Raw genomic sequence first — 12,972 nt, forward strand, 5'->3', positions numbered from 1 at the left:
CTACAAATTAGAGTGAAAAACTGAAGAAGAACCCTAGAGAGTTCATGTGAGTTTTTTCTCAACTATTTTTAAGTGTGAAGGACTCCTTTTTATTAAATTAAATTATTTGGATAGTTGTCTTAAATATGAGCTGCAACTTGTATGTACGGACGTCATCAAGGGCAAACTACGGAGATAAGGACAAAATGTTGTGCAGACCTTAAGTTCCATGAATGGCCCAACCTACAAAGATACAGTGCATTATTCCTGTGATTCTGATGTGACCTGGTACCATTTTTAACATTATAACTAGTGTCTAGAAGATATAGATTAATCTGTTTTCTTAGCATTGGGCAATCCACCTATTTTCGGTTAATCTAGGCTATACAAGTGTTTAAGTCTTTTAAAATGATCAATTCATGAACAATACCTACCTCCCTTCAAAATCCATGCATATATTTTGAAAATCCTGTGAAGAGAAAGCATAAAATCACCATAATCTTGCTTACATTGGCAAGTATTTATCATGTGGATGGCTAGTGCACAAAAGTCACCTATTGTTAAAATCCTGATTTGCCATTTAAAAATACATAGAATCAATATGCCCTATTTTATCTTCAGCATGTCACTTACCAGAATTAAAAAAAAATTTTTGTTGGCATGTTTATGATCATTCTCCACCCCTGGGGATGGTAAAGGAGTTCCTTCTGCCTTGTTTTCTGTTCTATCCCCAGTGCCTAGAACAGTGCCTGGCACACAGAAGTGGCTCAATCAATATTTGTTGGCTCCCACTGTTTTCCTTTTTGCATTATTTGGGAATGGAATCTGAGAAAGATGAAGAAGTGATTGACCTTCCTGACAAACACTTCCCACTGAAGATGTTGCCTAGACCTTGCTTCACTCCACTGAGCTGAGCCAAGCGTTGAACAACCACTTATACGTGAAGGCACTCCAAGAAGTAAAAAAAAAGGGAGATGGTTAATTGCAAGCTGTTTTTCAGTGTTGCTGAAAGGTCACCACTATCAATTATGACATATATTTGAAGAGGAGGAAGTCCTGTCTATATGGCAATATATTCCACGGTGTCTAATTTGTTTGCTGTAATAAGGCCAGGCCCAGTTATTGATGAATCAGTCATGTGTGTCTTGTATGCTGATGACACCACCTAAGTCTCCCTCTCAGGATAATGGTGTTGCTGGGCTGTATATTATTAAACTCCATAAACATGTTGAACATTAATTGCTACTGCTGTGCAAGAAAACATTTTTTTTTCTTTTTGTGGTGGAGAGTTAAGTAATTTATACAGGATGACTCAAGCCATGTCTGTAGGCAGCCAATGAAATACTGCTAAATCAATCCATATGGCTGGTCTCTGGGAGGGAATCAATTGCCTGACCTGCATGGGTGAATGAGACATGATGTCTCAGCCATGCTGAGCTCTTTCTTGCTGTAAAGGGACTAGCCCTCGAGGTTACGGCTCCACATACTGCTTGAGGAAGAGAGTAGAAACAATTACAGGATCAAGTTAAACAAAAAACAAATGCTCATCTCAATTAATTCCCAAGAATAGAACTTTCCCCTGGATTTTCTTTTCTGTATGTGTTCTACCACCAGAATCCAAATAATTGTCTTAATGCTCCATTTCACTTTTCTGGCACCAACACAGGCTTGGTTCAGAGGAATAAACAGTTCTAGAAAAGCCAAGGGGTGAGGCCTGGGGGTAGGGTCGGGCCTGGGACAGGGAGCCCGAGCTGTTAGTTCCTTGGAGAACCAGCATGTAATGTTGGTGCCATACTTGGGTTACTTTCTTATTTCTGTCTTATGGCCTTGCCTTAACTCTTACTGTATGTCCATCATAGTCTTACAGCTGATTTATTACCTTTAAAATTGTTTTAAAGAGCAACTTTTGAAGGGTATGTTTAGAGAAAGCAACTGTTCCCCACTCACTCTCTGTCCCCCCAGTGCCCTGGCTTTGCTCCTAGCTTTGTGTGAATATAATGCATGGGGGAATGATAACACTCCCTTAATTATAAGAGTTCACCTATATTTCTAAACAAAAAGATACATCTTAAATGGAATCCTCGGAGTTTAGTTTTCCTTATGCATTCACAAATGACATTTATGTAGAGTCGTAGGTTAAGGAGTAATCTGATTTACCTCAATCTATCAAAATTTGGCAACTTCTTTTTTTTAGTATCAACAGAAGCCTAATTGGACAATATCTTAAATTTTCTTTAATGGGCGTTGAAGAAAATGGATTGTGATAGAATGCAGTATGGGCTCACGCCAAATGCATTCATTTTTCAGTCCTTGATTTTCCACTGACAGGCATGAATTAGAAAACCAGAATTATCAAGTTTCGACTGAACCTTATAGAAGATTCTTGTGTTTCTCTGAATTCTTTCACCCAATCTTTATTCTGATATCAACACTCTCTTTTATTGGCGGGGGGATACCTTCCACCATTTCCTTTGATTCTAACAGGGCAGACAACTGCAGTAACCACCCTACACCTATAGCACATAGGAGTGGTCATGTTACCTAGACCTGATTAATCATAGTACCCCATCCTCTTGAGTATGGTGGTTGGCCCACAGATGGGTTTGACACCCAAGCCAAGTCAATGAACATTCTCCTATAGAATGTATATATGGACACACTCTCTCTTGTCTCAGGGTGCTAGCTGAGATGTTATAAGCCTGGAGTTATTTGACTGTGCCTTTCCTAGCACCCTCTACTCCCATCCCTACTTATGGAGGAAACATACTGCAAGAAGGAGGGAATGAGGGCAGCCTACAAAGAGAAACAGAGTTTGGCAGCGGGAGAGAGAAAGAGAGAGAGTAAGTGAATGCTCCTCCACCAATGGACATGTTTGAGTGCCCATATTCCACTTTTTCTTAAAGCCAGCTCCTCCTTTGGACTTCTGTTACATACGATCATTGCAGTTAAGCTGGGTTTGAGTTCGTTTTCTGTCACTTGCCATCATACAGGTTCAGACTAATATATACACCCACATTAAGCACGAATCACTGTCTTATTTTCCTGTGGAGTTCCAAAAAGTCTCAGATTCTTGGGAGATCCAGGGCCTCAGAGAAAGTAGAAAGGCTCTGGGGTTAGACTTCCTGCAGAAAATTCCAAGCAGCTCTGAGGCAGACACTGAACAGAAGATGGCAGGAAGTTACATTCACACATTAGCCTTAGACACAAGTAGCTTCCCATCTAATACCCTAATAGCCTTCTCTGTCATTCCCCCAATCTTTTAAGATAGAACTTTCCTTTCCCTCAACTCTCTTTTATCTGTTTATTTCTGTATGTAGTTGTCAACTCTCACTTCTTTATTTTCTTGTTCATGTCTCGTATTTCTGTGTCCTGTCTTTTGAGATATATAAAAATTAAATGGCAATTATTTTCCAGCCATGTTGACTATTTCTTTTGAGCTACTAGTCAGGCATAATCATTTGATAATTTGATGATCAAAATCTTTGTTTTTTTGTCCCCTGATCTCTAACGTCTAAAGATTTATGGCTATGCTTTGGACAGAGGGGCTGCCTTCTCTACAGAAGGGTCAGAGTCTGATTTTGGCCTTATGATATGGCCTTGGAGATATGAATCATGGCTGAGAGGACTCAGCAGGTGAGGAGGTGGGTAGGTTCTCTCCATTCCACCTCCGTGTCTCTGCCATCATCTTTCAAATGGTTCAAGGTTCTGTTGTGTATTGGATTATTTCTTGGATATGTGGCCTTTTTCTGATAGCTAGTGAGAAGGTGAAAGTGTTGGCAAAGATTATTGAATATACTATGGACTGCCAAAAGAACTAACAAATATGTCTCGGAAGAAGTACAACCAGAATGCTCCTTAGAAGCAAGGATTGCGAGAGTATGTCTCACATACTTTGGACATATTATTAGAAGGGATCAGTCCCTGGAGAAGGACATCATGCTTGGTAAAATAGAGGGTCAGGGAAATAGAGGAAGACCTTGATGAGACAGATTGACACATTAGCTGCAACAATGGGCATAAGCATAACAATGATTGTGAGGACTGCGTAGGACCGGGCTGTGTTTTGTTCTGTTGTACATAGGGTTGCTATGAGTTGAAACTGACTTGATGGCATCTAACAACACCAGTGAGAAGGAATGACAGGAGAGAGCTCTTGGAGGTGATTTGAAGCCTGAGGTTTCCCACTTATCACGCTTATTGCCAGAAGTGCAGCTTCATAATAACATTGACTCCAGAGGGTGATGGCAGGTAGTGGAAAGAGTATCAGACTCCAAGTTAGAAAGCCTGGGATGGGGTGTCAGCTTTGCTCTAATGAGCTCTGAGGCTTTGGGCTACTTATGTTTTCCAAACCTCAGATTAAGCACTTGTCAAATGAAAGAGATGGTAGTATCTGCTTCGTGGAGTTGTTGTGTGAATCAAAATAAAAATGAGGTAATAAATATGAAAAGACTCTGGATGGAAAGGGAGCTACTCAAATCCAAGGCGGGGTTCTTCTTAATATGTCATACTTTAGAAATAGTAAGCCTTCAAGGAATATAAACACAAAATAAAAATCATCTCTGTTTGGTGGAAGAGTATTATTTAGGAAAAAATTGTAGATTACGGAGGTACAAGATGTTGCATTCATAATCTGTTTTAGTTTTAGAATGAAAACTACACATCTATATTGGTGGATGGTTGAAATCTATGGATCTAGGCAGCTTGTGCATTTGTTGTGACGGACAAGGTAATCAATCCGTTTAACAGTTGTTGATTTGAACTTACTAATATGACCCATTTAGAACTGTTGTTTGAGACTGTATAATTTCAGAGAACTCCATGTCAACATGTAAAAAAAAAAGACACCAGCAATTCCATTGCTATTGTGGCTGTGCTTAAAATTCTTCTACAGGGAGGAGTTGGGATATAGGTTTTCCTCTCTTTATATCACACATGCACACACATGCACATGAACATGCACAAGAAGATGCCTGACAAATGACTGGAGTGTTAAGGTTTCTTCAATTTTAATTAGGGTCTTTATGAATCATTCCAGAATTTGCATACAGTGGAGGCTACCTGGCCTGTGGCATGAAAATTGCTGTTCCTCTCCACAATTAGGCCAAATGATGTAACCTCTCTGGGGTCCTACAGCTCGCCATCTCTAGACCTCAGGGGACAATGAGGGTAGGACAGTGTTGCCATGTTTAGGCCCAAAACTTCATGGGGCAAAGAGATGCTGTCTCACAGTTCTACCGACTTACCACAGAACTGTTCAGATGTCATGGAATGGACAAATGATAAAATGTCTAGTGTGATACCCTGCGATTCTCTGCTCTTTGTCATGGATGATTTTGAAAAATAGCCCCAGAACAGTTAATTAAAAAAAAAAAAAAAAAAAACCTTCATGCCAGAAGAGTTCTGAAAACAAAAATAGTGTGCCTTTTGCTCAGCTTTCTTGCCAGATAAGCCAAAGGCCAAGAGATAACTCTCTGAGAGCAGGTTGTAAGTGGGAGGTCAGAAGACATTTTAGACATGGATTTATTCACGTGCATAAAAAAAGGTTCTATCAGCACAGAGGAGGCCTGGACTTCCGTTAATGAAGAAGAGCTTTAACTAGCCAATTACTGAGATATCTACTGAATTATTTGCCAGAAATAAAATGATAAATAGCAGGGTTTAAAAACAACAACAAAAACCCATTACCTTTGAGTTGATTCCAACTAATAGTGACCCAGTAGACAGAGTAGAACTGCCCATAGGGTTTTCAAGGAGTAGGGTAGGCAACAACAAATAATTAAGCAAGTACCACAACAGAGAACTCCTTTAAGTACTTCCTCAAGAAGGGAAAACATCAAAACAAATGTATAATCCACTAGCTGAGTCTGGTTAAGAAAGAATAAACAGAAGAATCCCATGGAAGGCAAACGCTGTTGTTGCAAATTACTTTGTTTTCTAAGCATTTAATCCTGATTAATGCCACCTAGGCTTAAAACACAGGCTTACCAACTCCTTGAGGGAGAAAGAGAAAGGAGCAACAGGGAGAGGCGGTAAAGAGAGGTGTGGCAGCAGGAGAGGAAGAAAGAAGAAACAGGAAAAAGGTGGAGGGAACATTGGGGAGATGGTGGAAACAGTTTGCACTCATCTACTAACCTAAAGGTAGGTGGTTCAAACCCACCCAGCAGCTCTGTGGAAGGAAGGCCTGGCGATCTGCTTCCATAAAGATTACAGCCAAGAAAACCTTATGGAGCAGTTCTACTCTGTAACACATGGTATCAACATGAGTCAGAATCAACTCCACGGTAATGAGTTTGGTTTCTTTATGGTTGGTATGGGACAGAGAGAAATGCAGAAGACTAAGAAAGATGGAGCACCACCACGGCGGGGAAGGATCCCTAGGAAGCCTGTGTTTCAGCCCAAGATAAAATGTAAAGCCTTCCCATTCAGGGCTGGGATTGGTTTGGAGTTTGATAGCTAAGTGGGTTTGGCATGCTTTCTCCCTGACTATTTGTACCTCTTCCTCTTAAGCTAGCTCAATGGAAACCTAATCCTCAGGTGGATAAACATGTAACCTTCTCCAAAATATCTGCCTTGCACTCCCTCAGGATGCTTTTGCTCAGGGAGAGTTCCCCTTCCCTTATTGGTTGAAGACTCTGAGACTGCCCAATGGGCAGGAGTTTTAGCCTCTCATGTTCACCAATGCCTCCATGTCATGTTCAGTCTGTCTTGGATGAGTTTCTTCTGAATATTTTCTATGAACGAGAAAAGCTAACACTCTAGGCTATAGCTCTGAGGCTAGCAGAAATCTAGAGTAAAAGCAAACATGAAATTTTATCATGAACATCTGCTATAAAGCACGCTGGAAACAGGCCTGAGTACAGGCCCCAGTCAGGTTCCTCGTCCATCTCACAGAATGAAGTGGACGAAGTGAGGTAAGTGTACTCAAAAGTGCTTTGAAAGGGGTGCAATTCTTCGGAAATACAAGTTACTCTTATTGCTATTTTATATGCAAGATGTTGTGTTTCCATTTCAACATGGTTTAATCCAGAGTTTCAACTGGTTCATTTCAATTTGACCCTCTGTGAAGAATTTGCATTTCCACCCCAGATATACTGAATCAGAACCTACATTTTTAACAAGACCCCCGGGTGATTTTAATGTATACATCTACATTAACAAGAATCTTATGTACACATAAGAATCACCTGGGGGGCCTTGTTAAAATGTAGGCTCTGATTCAGTAATACCTGGGGTGGATATGCAAATTATCAACAGGGGAATCAAAAGAGAACAAACTGGGTTGAAGCCCTGGTTTAATCTAGGGCATCTGATCTGATTATCTGACTTTTGGGCCTAATAACATTTTTCTATAAGCCATTTACTGGATATGTGGAGACTCCTAATCTTCCAGCTCTCTTATTTTTTTTTTTTTTTTTTATCATATCAGGACTTAAAAATGGACATTCGTGGTCATGTGGTCCTAACTAAGGAAACTAAGTTTATAGATCATGGAAGTGGGAACCAGAGAGGTTAAACCAACTTTACACAGCTCTCCTGACTCCCTGCCAAGTGTCCCTGACATTATACCATTGTGCTGCTCCAGAGTGATGCTTGCGTGTATGTGGCTTTGCATGATCACCCCCTGCACAATATGCCCACTTCTGCTCTGCCATGGTGTCTAGAATGGGTCACAGATGAGTGGTCATTATGCACCATGTAACATTCTCCAAAAGGGCATCCAGTGAACCAACGGGTTCCTAGGATTTGGGAAAATGAGTTGAGCCAACCTCTTCATGAACCCAAAGGGTTAAGGTTCAGCTAAAAGGTAGGTTTTGAGGTCATTGATTGTGTTCACAGGCAGGTGGCTACAGAGGAGAGGTCTCGATAGCCTAGGCTGACCACAGAGCTGGTGAGCAAAAGTTGTAAGTTTCCTAAAAGTCATGGAGTCTGGAATCTTGAGGAACATTCCATGAGCAGATGGAAACCCCAGAAAGAAGCTTAATCAAGGGGCAGAGATTAAGCCAGAACAAACTTGGAGCAGCAGCAGAGTCTTGAGCAGCCACAGTTCTCAGGCTTCCAGGCAAAGGGCGTAATGAAGCTCTTGCAGAAATCCAAAGCCTCATCTGAGACTTCACCTGCAGGTTCCCCTGTGGACCCCAGGCGCACAAAGCTTCCAGAGGTTCTCCAGAACCGCACAGGCAGCAGCAATGTGGCAACAGTGCCTCCTCAGCTTAGCTGAGCCGGTGTTCTCCTTTGTTTCAGAGCTAGCTTTTCCAGCCAGAACCCTTAACTAGTTGTATGAGGAAAAACACATCCCCCCAGCCTCATGAAATAAGTCCTGGGAAGACAGAGATAAGGAAGTTACTCTATGGAAAACATCACAACATTTCCTTGGCAGCTTGCATACGGGAACTAGAATCCCCATATGATCCCATTCTTCTGAATGCCAACCCAGATCACTCATGGTCACAAACATGGGATGGGAAGTTTTCTTAGTCTCTTGTGGCACACTGTATATGCTGTGGTGTCCTTCCTTGTCTCCTTAAGGCTCTGCAGAGGAGCAGACACTTGCGGCCAGTCATCTCAGTCTCACTGAGGACCCTGGTGTTTGAGGCGCTGGTTGGTGGTCAGTGCTGTTTCCATAGGCCATGGAGTCTGGACCCACATATCTCCTCTGGCCTCAGAACTACAGCTTAGCCCTTTACAAGTGTTCTACCTGGACATGTTTCTCATAGTTACTGAGTTGGTGTTGCTTCCTCCTCAGCACACACTGGCCCTCAGAGACAACACACCTCATAGTTCATTTACTACCATTTCTGCCATTATCCTATTATTCTAAGCTTCCTTCCTGAAGGAAAGAAAAAAAAAAGTTGAAGTTAGCCATTGTCCCCAGAAACAAACAAAAAGTTCTCCCTGCCTTTTTGGTGATTTTCCATTGCAAGATATGCATACTATCCAGCTGATACTCCAGAACATGAGACGGGAACTTCCTAACAATCCCCTTTAACTACCCATGAACAGGCTAAAAACTGGGATAGGAAGTTGAGGCCAAATTTGCTGCCACGTGCAGTCTCAACCTATGTACGTGTATGCAAAAAAACAAACAAAACCAAACCCATTGCCGTTGAGTTGATTCTGACTCATAGCGACCCTATAGGACAGAATAGAATGGCCCCATAGGGTTTCCAAGGAGTGGCGGCTGGATTCTAACTGCCAGCCTTTTAGTTAGCAGCTGATTAACCACTGAGCCACCAAGGCTCCCATGTGTATGAAAAAATAAGTCTCCTTTAATTTTGAAAGGCTAGTTTGCTAGGAACTGTGCCTGAGGGATTCCTTTCCTCATTTCTTTCCCTTACTTCTTCATAACAAGTGAGGTCCTTCCTTGTTCTTGTCTTTTGATGAAATCGGAGCAGATAATCTGAAACCCGAGGTTGGCTCCTGAAGTGGCCCAGATGCATCATGATAGCCAATTCCGTTTCAAGTTTACTATCTCAATAGACTGAGGAGTTTGACGTCAAGAAAGTTCAGGTGAATGAGGCGAATTTTATCAGTTGATTAACTGGAGACCACTGCAGGTATTTTAAGTAGGAAGGAATTCAATACAGAGAATAAAGTGCTTATAAAACCCCCTGAAGGGTAGAATGAATAGGCACTAGGCAGGATCCTCAGGAGTGACTCACCAGGGAACTGACCCACCAGGGGAGCTGCTACCTCTGTAGCCATCACTGTTGGTATATTCGAGCTCATCCCAAATTTGTGATCCAGGGATCAGGACGTGGAAATTAAGAAGCTGCCATCCCTGCTGCCACTGTGTAACTGCCTCTTGATCCCCAGGAAGCTGGAGGATGGATTCTGTGATGCTGTTGTAGAAAAACCTCACATTTCCTGGGCCACGATTGCCAGGAGGAAAGCAGCCAAAAGGAGCAGAAAGGTGGTGTCCACCTTAGTCCTGCCTTCCTGAATCTACATTTCATGCAGAACCCTCACTGCAGGGGAATCTGGGAAATGTAGACTTTAGTTTCCAGCCTGTGTGTTACAGGTTGAGTTGTGTCCTCCAAAAAGATATGTTGAAGTCCTAACCCCTGGTACCTGTGCATGTGACCTTGTTTAGAAATAGAGATGTTGAAAATGTTATCAGGTAACACGAGGTCATCTGGAGTAGAGTGGGTCCTAATGCAATATGAGTGGAGTCCTTATAAAAGAGGAAAAGAGACACAGAGAGAAACAGAAGGAGGATAGCTATGGCAGAGAGGACAAATCACGTATCCAAGGTTGAGCTGGAATAAAATTCCCTGTCAATGATGGGGAAATATTCTCAGTGATTATACTGACAGAAGACAAGATCAACTATAAACATCTAGTGTCTTCTGAATTAAAAAAAAAGAAAAAAGGAAAAAAAAAATCCTGACAATGGAATGGCAAGCCTAGGAACACCCAGGATCCCTAGCCATCACGAGAATCTAGGAGAGAGGCATGGAACAGATTCTCCCTCAAAATCTCAGAAGCAATCAACCAGCCAATTTTAAGCTTCTGGCTTCCAGAACTATGAGACAAATTTCTATTCTTATAAACCACTCAGTTTTTGGTACTTTGCTATGGCAACCCTCGGAGACTAATACATGTGAGCTGGGGGCAGGCAGCTTTAGAATTTTCTTCTAGTGCCTACTCATTCCCCTCCGCTGTTGGGTACCATTCTAGGAAAGAGTTTGAGGAGTCCTGCTGCACCCCATGCTGCTTTTCTTTGTCCTGTTGTTGTCTTAATATGCTTTTGTTGAGTGACATGTAAAAATGAGTTTCATTTTCACTCGAACCTTATTTCTTTTGCAAAATCTTCTCTTATATCCCCTATTATTGTAACTAATTGCTCTTTTCTCTGCACCTTCAAATCACCATACTTAATGCTACCTTATTTATAGTATAAATCAACACCATGTCTTGTTTTATTGTAGACTCTGTACATGCCTGACTCCTCTAGAAGGATGTGAGCCTTTCATGGCAGGGACTGGGTCCAATTTATCCTTGAATCCCAGCACCCAGCACAGTGCGTTTTGCATGTGGAATGATGTAGTGGTAGAGGTGGAGTGTGCTCCTTCTAGTTCTCTCCCATCCTTCGGTAGCTGAAGATGGCATTTCCCTGTCCCTTGCAGTTAGGTGTGGCCCCAAGACTAGGTCCAGACAAAGAATGTAAATGGAGATGATGTGTCACTTCTAGGATGAGCCAGTGAAAACACCCCTTGTGACCCTCCAGCTCTTTCTTCCCTGTTTGTTGACTGTGGAGGCCTCTTGCTGAGATGGCAGAGCCACAAGAAGTAATCAGGACAGCTGCCCTGAAGAGGTGCCCCAACCAGATGAGGTTGCATTATGCATATGCACCAGCAAGAAATAAACCTTTGTTGTATTTAGCCTTGGAGCCTTCAGGGTTTGCTTGTTTCTGTAGCATAAACTAATCTTTCCTAACCAATATAGATGGTCAATAATTTGTGGGATCGCATGATGAATCTACATATCTATAGATGCATCTCCTAGAACGATGCAGCTTATTTGCACCTTCCATTTTCTTACTTGATATAACTTCACTTAGACCTTCAAAATTCTGAAGCAGGAAGTATAACAAGTTGTTAGACTCTACAGGGGCCATGGGAACAACAGGGCAGAAGTCTTCACCCAATTCAGTTGCGCTGTTACCTGGCCTAGAGAAGGTGAAGGCCATTTGGAAAGCGAAGAATATTCACAGCAGAAGGGAAGGTTCCATATCTCACTCAGGAGTCACTGTACCTTTGACACCTTAGGAAAATTTACAAACCCAATGGCTCACTCACCTTCTCCACCATAAAACTCATTGCCGTGGAGTCGACTCTGACTCGTAGCAACCCTATAGGACAGAGTAGAACTGTCGCATGGGGTCTCTAAGGAGAAGCTGGTGAATTCGAACTGCTGACCTTTTCGTTAGCAGCCGTAGCTCTTAATCACTGTGCCACCACGGCTCCCACCATGGCACATGCTAATTTTACTTAATTGGACTCCAAGGAGTACAGGGAGACATCAGTTTACTCAGTGACTTTTTACTCCTTATGCACACATTTTTCTTTTTTATGTGTGACTACAAGCTAATATATTTATTACAGACATGCATTTATTTTGCAGATATATATTAACACATTTATTCAAGGTTTACTAACCATTTTCAGGAAGTTTAAAAGAATTTGGAAGAACAGTAGATATTTTTAATTGATCTTGTCATTTGTCCGTACACTGGTTGCTCTCGAATCCATTCCTACTCATAGTGACCCTATAGGACAGTAGTAGGGCCCCATAGGGTTTCCAAGGAGCAGCTGGTGGATTCAAATTGCTGTCCTTTTGATTAGCAGCTGTCATGGATTGAATTGTGTCCCTCTTCCCTGCCCTCCAAATGTGTGTCGACTTGGCTAGGCCATGATTCCCAGTATTGTGTGATTGTCCACCATTTTGTCATCTGATGTGATTTTCCTACGTGTTGTGAATCCTACGTCTATGATGTTAATGGGGTAGGATTAGAGGCAGTGATCTTAATGAGGCAGAACACGATCTATAAGATTAGGCTGTGTCTTGAGTCAATCTCTTTTGAGATATGAAAGATAGAAGCCAGCAAAGACAGGGGGACTTCATACCACCAAAAAAGTAGTGCCAGGAGCACAGAGTGTGCATGTGTTCTTTGGACCCGAGATCTCTGCACTGAGAAGCTCCTAGACAAGGGGAAGATTGATGTCAAGGACCTTCCTCCAGAGTCAACAGAGAGAGAAAGACTTCCCCGGGAGCTGGTACCTGGAATTTGGACTTCTAGCCTCCAAAACTGTAAGACAGTAAATTTCTCTCTGTTCAAGCCATCCACTTGTGGTATTTCTATTATAGCGGCACTAGATAACTAAGACAGCAGTCAGGTTGTTAACCACGACGTAACAAAGTCACTATGAGTTGGAATCAACTAGACTACAATGGGTTTGGTTTTTTGTTTTGTCAGTATAATCACTGAGAATA

The sequence above is a fragment of the Elephas maximus genome, chromosome 6 (genome assembly GCF_024166365.1).
Source record: "Elephas maximus indicus isolate mEleMax1 chromosome 6, mEleMax1 primary haplotype, whole genome shotgun sequence".
Classification (NCBI taxonomy): Eukaryota; Metazoa; Chordata; class Mammalia; order Proboscidea; family Elephantidae; genus Elephas; species Elephas maximus.